Genomic DNA, 7302 nt, shown 5'->3' on the forward strand with positions numbered 1-7302 from the left:
GTCCCGGCTCCTCCACTTCCAGTCCAGCTCTCTGCTATGGCCTGGAAAAGCAGTAGAAGATGGCCCAAGTGCTTGGGCCCCCACACCCATATGGGAGACCTGGAAGAAGCTCCAGACTCCTCCTGGCTTCGGATCAGCCCAGTTCTGGCCGTTTTGCCCATTTGGGTGTGAACCAACGGATGGAAGACTTTTCTCTCTGTCTCTCCCTCTCTTTCTGTAACGCTACCTCTCAAATAAATAAATAAAATCTTTTTAAAAAAAGAAGAAGAAGAAGCCTGGCCGGTGCTGCAGCTCACTAGGCTAATCCTCTGCCTGCGGCTCCAGCACCCCGGGAGACCAGGAGGAAGTACCTGGCTCCTGGCTTCGGATCGGCGCAACACGCCGGCCGTGGTGGCCACTTGGGGGATGAACCAATGGAAAAAGGAAGACCTTTCTCTCTGTCTCTCTCTCTCACTGTCCACTCTGCCTGTCAAAAAAAAAAAAAAAAAAAAGCAGCAGCAGCAGCCTGTAATTACCTCTAAGTTTTATAGAACCATCTGCTTTCAGTCACTGTAAATAAACCTTTACAATATCATTTCAGTTACACATTACTGAAATATCATTTGACAGGTAAATTTAATAAATTAACACACATATTTTACAATGTGCATAGCCTCTTTAAGTGAAATTTTAGCAGTAAAGATCTTGGAAGAGAAGATGTGTACATTGTGAGCATCACTTGAAATGCAACAAAACTCACAGTTTGTGATCATAAGCTTAAACTTCAGCTTTTCTTAGCTATTTCATTTAATCCCAGCTCTTTCTCTTTTTGAGGACAAAAGCATTTAAGCAAATTCTTTTTCTTCTTTTAAGATTTATTTATTTGGGCCGGCGCCATGGCTTAACAGGCTAATCCTCCGCCTTGTGGCGCTGGCACACCGGGTTCTAGTCCCGGTTGGGGCGCCGGATTCTATCCCGGTTGCCCCTCTTCCAGGCCAGCTCTCTGCTATGGCCTGGGAAGGCAGTGGAGGATGGCCCAAGTGCTTGGGCCCTGCACCTGCATGGGAGACCAGGAGAAGCACCTGGCTCCTGGCTTCGGATCAGCGAGATGCGCCGGCCACAGCGGCCATTGGAGGGTGAACCAACGGCAAAAAGGAAGACCTTTCTCTCTGTCTCTCTCTCCCTCACTATCCACTCTGCCTGTCCAAAAGAAAAAAAAATTTTATTTATTTGAAAGGCAGAGTGGCAGGGAGAGGGAGAGAGAGATCTTGCTGAGTGACTTCGGAAGACTCCATCCTGTGTGAAAGGGGATGCTGGAGGTTGAGTCCCTGGCATATGTACTACACATTATTTCTCAACCACAGCCATATCAAAAGGTCAACAGATGACGGGTTTGTATTCTACAAATGTTTCATTGGTATGATTGTACAATATAATTTTGTCCGAAAATCAAAATATGACATTAGCCATAATATCACTGGACACGAAAAGAGTGCTTAACTTATTTTGAAACTGATTGTAAATTTACAGAAAAGTTGCAAAAATAGAACGTTTCCTTATGTGCCTCCCCTGGCTTCCCTTAGTGAAAATCTTACACAGTGATCAGAACTTGGTGAAAACACCATTAATTAAACCAAACACCCTATTAATATTTCACCAATTGTCCCACTAATGTTCTTTTTCTGTTCCAGAAAACTATCCAGAAAGAGCATGTAGTTACTTCCTCCGAGACTCCTGAAGCCTCAACAGTTCCTTAGTCTTACCTTGAGTTTCATAACTTTGTCACTTTTGAAAAATGTTGATCAGTTACTTTGTCTAATGCCCCTCAGTTTGGGTTTGTCGGGTGTGTTCTGATGGAGCTGAGGTTACTCCTTCCGAAAGCATGTCACAGAAATGAATTGTCCTCCGTCCGTTGTACCATGACACCTGCGGTCAGTAGGTCTTACTGACTATTGATACTTGACCTTGGGTACTTGGCTAGGGTAGATTCTGTCAGATTTTTTTCCCTCTGTAAGTTACTGCCTTTCCCTTTTTAGTTAGTGGATATCTTGGGGGAGAAACTTTGAGAATGTGTGAAACTTGTTTCTTCTCAAAACTCATCCACTAGTTTGAGTGGATCAGTAGATCTTGTCCACAGTTCCTGCTGTGGTATTTTCTAAATGGTGGTTTTCTGGTTCCCTCTTCTATTTTTATTAATTGAAGTTCTGCCGTTTGGAAAAGCTGTCGCTTCTCCATTTAATTGTTGGTGGTGTTGAGTCATGGATTTTTATTTTGTTTGAAGATAAAACTCTGATACCAGCATTTATTTTGTTGCTCAAATTGTTTCACCTTTGGCTTAGGAGACCTTCAGCCTGGCTTCTTTGTTCTCTCAACAAGGCTGTATTTTTTTTTTTTAAAGTATTTATTTACTTCCTAGGATCACAAGATATTCTGGGCTCATCTTATGATCTCCCTGTCCCAGCTTTAGAACCAATTGCTTGTTCAAGGGGCTACCCTAGACCCTTTTATTGAAGAATGGTGTTTAGAATTCAAGATCTGGATCCTGTTTTCGTTACTTTTTATTTATTTATTTATTTATTTATTTATTTATTTATTTATTTATTTTGACAGGCAGAGTGGACAGTGAGAGTGAGAGAGAGAGAAAGGTCTTCCTTCCATTGGTTCATCCCCCAATGGCCGCCGCGGCCGGCGCACTGCACTGATCCAAATCCAGGAGCCAGGTGCTTCTCCTGGTCTCCCATGCGGGTGCAGGGCCCAAGCACTTGGGCCATCCTCCACTGCTTTCCCAGGCCACAGCAGAGAGCTGGACTGAAAGAGGAGCAATCAGGACAGAATCTGCCACCCCAACTAGGACTAGAACCCGGGGTGCCGGCGCCACAGGCAGAGGATTAGCCTTGTGAGCAGTGGCGCCGGCCTCTTTTTTTTTTTTTTAAACATGCTTTAAATAATGGTGTTCTCAGGTAGTTAGATAAGATGGGTAGCCTTACTGTCTCCGTTGCTATCACTGAGTGCCAGAGCCTGAGTAATCTAAAATGAACAGAAATTGATTGGTTCATACTTCAGGTGAGAGTCTGGTTACGTCATCACATCACGTGCAGGAAGGAGAAAGGAGCCACGCGAAGATGTATTAATCCCATCCATGAGCCCTCAGGGCCCAATCACCTCTCAAATTATCACCTTTAATATTAAAATGGCAGTCAAATTGCATCAGGGGATTTAAAAGGGACAAACATTTAAAACATAGCCCACACATTGAGTGGAAGAAATACAATGCTCTCACCCTCAACATTTCCCACCTTAGCTTTCTTCGCTGGACTTTCACAGGATTCTTCCTCGGTAGTAGTGTTCTCTTTGACAAAGATGAGAGAGTCAAAGTCTTGTTTGTTTTTAACATTTATATGTTTATTTAAAAGAGTTACACAGAGAGAGACATCTTCCATTCAATACTGGTTCATTCCACAGTTGGCCACAAGCCAGAGGCAGAAGCTTCATCCAGGTCTCCCACCTGGGTAACAGGAGCCCAGACATGTGGGCCATCATCTGCTGCTTTTCCCAGGTGCATTAGCAAGGAGCTGGATTGGAAATAAAGCAGCCAGGACATGAACTAGTGCCCATATGGGATGCTGGTTCACAGTGGAGGCTTTACCTGCTATGACACAAGGCCGGCCCCAGCCTGGTGTTTTTTGGTTTTGTGTTTTTAAAGAGTTACACAGAGAAGGAGAGGCAGAAAGAGAGAGAGGTCTTCCATCCTCTGGTTCACTCCTCAATTGTCCACAACGGCTAGAGCTACACCAATCCGAAGCCAGGAGCCTGGAGCTTGTTCCAGGTCTCCCACATAGGTACAGAGGTCCAAGGACTTGGGCCATCTTCTACTGCTTTCCCAGGCCATAGCAGAGACCTGGATCAGAAGTGGAGCAGCCAGGACTCGAACTGACGCCCACATGGGATGCTAGTACTGCAGGCAGCAGCTTTACCCGCTACACCACAGTGCCGGTCCCAGCTTGAGCCTTTAATGAAAAACAGTCATTACTTCCTTTCTTTTCCCACACTACACTGTATCAGAATTTAACCATAAGCCAGCTATCCATTTTCTGACACCAGGTCATGTCTTTGACCAAATCAAACCAAATGAAAAATCAGGAAGCTAGACCTCGCATCATGGTGCCTTAATTGAAAGAAGCTGGCCCAAACTACTATTTCAAATAGTATTTATATAAGGTTTTTCCACCCTGAGAAAATTGCATAGGAAGATTTAGAGGTGTGCACCAAAAAGGCAGAGAGAGACGAAAACCACTGTGGTAACTTGGTTGTAGATTCATTCTCCGTTCAGCTATGGAGCTGGGTGCAGATGCCGAGCTGAGGACCTGGAAATTGCCAGCGTTTTTGAAAAGTCCCTTGTGTACCTTCAAACGTATTTGTGTCTGCTAACAAGGTAATCAGTAATACCAATCAAATATTAATAGAACTCCTACTTGGAAGGTATTTTAAAAACACATTGATAATGCTTAAATAATGGTTTTCTTGGGATTCACTCTCTGGCTGGGGAGACCACACATGACACCAAAGAATACAGCAAAGAGGACTTCCACTTGCATGGCAGATTGCACCCTATGTTTGTTATCATTCCTCCTTGAAATCTAACAAAGTTGGGAGAAAAGAAAACAAAAAAGCAGAAACCGGTGAGGCAAAGAGGAGACAGGGTTCTCCAGACAAACAGATCCGAGAGGGTGTGTATCTCCCACGTGTGTCACATATAGATGTACACGAGGATGTTTATTAAGAAAACACTGCAGGCACTCTGCTGTTTGCTAACCAGACACCTAGAAAAGTCAGTGATGGAGTTAAGTCCAAAGACCTGGGGGCTCCTGACAGGGGCTCCTGGCTCCAGACTCTGAGACGCCGAGAACCAGGAGCTCTAACGTGAGGGCGGAGAGGACGCGTGTTCCAGCCCTCGCTCTGCCTTCTGTTCAGGTTCTCAGTGGACAGGGGGACGCCTGCCCACTTGGTAAGGGTGGACTTCTTTACTTTTTCTTCTGATCAAATGCAAATTCTCTTCCTGAAACAACCAGAAGGAAATGTGGTACCAGCTAAGTGGGCAGCCTTGATCGCAGACAAGTTGACACATGAAATTAATCCATCATGGGAGAGGAAACACAGAAAAAATAACTACTTTGGGAGCTCAAAACGGTGCTTTCTTAAGCGGCCAAAGGAAGTTGAAGCCTCAGCCTGAGGCGGGGGAGGGGCAACAGGAAGCAAGCCGGTGTGGGCCACAGAGCTGGGGGAGCCACCTAGGCTTCTGTCAGCCATGGAGCTGGGAGGCCACGCAAACGGGACTGGAGAGACTTTCTGTTGGAGGCTGCGCCCCTCCATGCTCCTGCCCTGCTCCTGCTGTCTTAGTGGGTTTGGTTCTTTACTATGACATTTGGCAAGTGAGCAATGGTGAATAACTACGTTCAATCTGCAGTGACCGTGTGTACTCCAATAATCCCCAACTAAACAAGAAACAGGTTGCCAGCCCTGTGCCGAAGCCCTGTGTGCAATACAGACAATAAATGTGCTTAGTTCCTGCTTGTAAGTCTCCAGCCCCGGGTGGTATTCTCCTAGACACCGTGGACAAAAATCAAGAGGGAAAAGGCCAAGCTTCCCATGCTCGATGCTTCATCAGCTGGTTCCCCTCTTCAAGTCCTGAGGATACCGTGAAAATATGATTTCTGTGCTAAGCAAAGCCACACTCATGTCTAGTATCAGGAAACGCTAAAACCAAAACAACCAGATACTTGCACAGGAAGAATCATCCCTAACCAGTTAGCCAGCCCAAGGAGAAGATACTCATTCACTTACTCATTCAGGCAACGTTTACGGCTGTTACTAAGCAGTGTCCCAGTGCCCTGAGAGTTTGCAGGCTATTAATAAACACTAATAGGTATGTCTTCAGCACTACCAACTGTTGCTAGAGAATTTAGGACCTCGACAATTCCTGGAAGAGTTTGGTTAAGTCCTCCAGGGAGGTGTATTTATTCTGCTGAGGATTGCTGAGTGTGGCTGAAGCCTCTTTGTGAGACTGGCAACGCTGAGGCTGCCAGAAGGAATTGCTATATTATCAAGGCTGTGATAGCTGGGGCTAAGGTCTTTGTATTTGACCTGAGAGGCATTGGCAGAAACTTACATTCAAGAAGGATTTAAAAGCCTTCTAAGCGGCGGGCATTGTGGCTCAGCAGGTTGAGCCACTATTTGTGACACCAGTATCCCATATCACAGCACTGCTTTGTGTCCTGACTGCTCTGCTTCCGGTCCAGCTCCCCCCTAATGCTCCTGGGAAGGCAGGGGAAGATAGCCCAAGTGTTTGGGTCATTGCCACCCACTTGGGAGACCAGGATGGAGTTCCTGGCTTCTGGCTTGGCCCTACCAGTTGTGGCCATCTGGGGAGTGAACCAGTAGATGGAAGATATCTCTCTCTCTCTGTCACTCTGATTTCGAAATAAACAAAAATAAGATAAATAAACAATTTATTTATTTATTTATTTATTTATTTTTAATATTTGACAGGCAGAGTGGACAGTGAGAGAGAGAGACAGAGAGAAAGGTCTTCCTTTGCCGTTGGTTCACCCTCCAATGGCCACCGTGGTAGCGCGCTGCGGCCGGCGCACCGCGCTGATCCGATGGCAGGAGCCAGGTGCTTCTCCTGGTCTCCCATGGGGTGCAGGGCCCAAGCACTTGGGCCATCCTCCACTGCACTCCCTGGCCACAGCAGAGAGCTGGCCTGGAAGAGGGGCAACTGGGACAGGATTGGTGCCCCGACCGGGACTAGAACCCGGTGTGCCGGCGCCGCAAGGCAGAGGATTAGCCTAGTGAGCCGCGGCGCCGGCTAAATAAACAATTTTTTTTCCAAGAGTATCAAGACTGGAAGTTTAAAAAACCAATTGAATTGTTGGGTGGGTGTTTGGCCTAGAGGTTAGGACACCTGTGTCCCATGTCAGAGAACCTGGGTTTGACAGCGACTTTGGCTCCTGACTCCAGCAGTGTGATAATGCAGACCCTGGGAGGCAGCAGTGGTGGCTCAAGTGACTGGGTCCCTGCCACCCACACGGAAGACCTGATTTATGTTCCCAGCTCCCAGCTGGCAGTCGTGGGCATTGGGAGAGTGAACCACTGGATGGGAGTACTCTCCTTTCTGGCTTACTCTGTCTCAAATAAATGAATAATACAAAGAATCAAATTATCTGTAAGCCAGATTCTTTTTTCTTTTTTAAAGCTTGTATTTATTTATTTATTGGAGAGTTAGAGTTACAGACAGAGAGAGGGACAGACAGACAGAAAGGTCTT

This window comes from Lepus europaeus, chromosome 4 (genome assembly GCF_033115175.1).
Source record: "Lepus europaeus isolate LE1 chromosome 4, mLepTim1.pri, whole genome shotgun sequence".
NCBI lineage: Eukaryota > Metazoa > Chordata > Mammalia > Lagomorpha > Leporidae > Lepus > Lepus europaeus.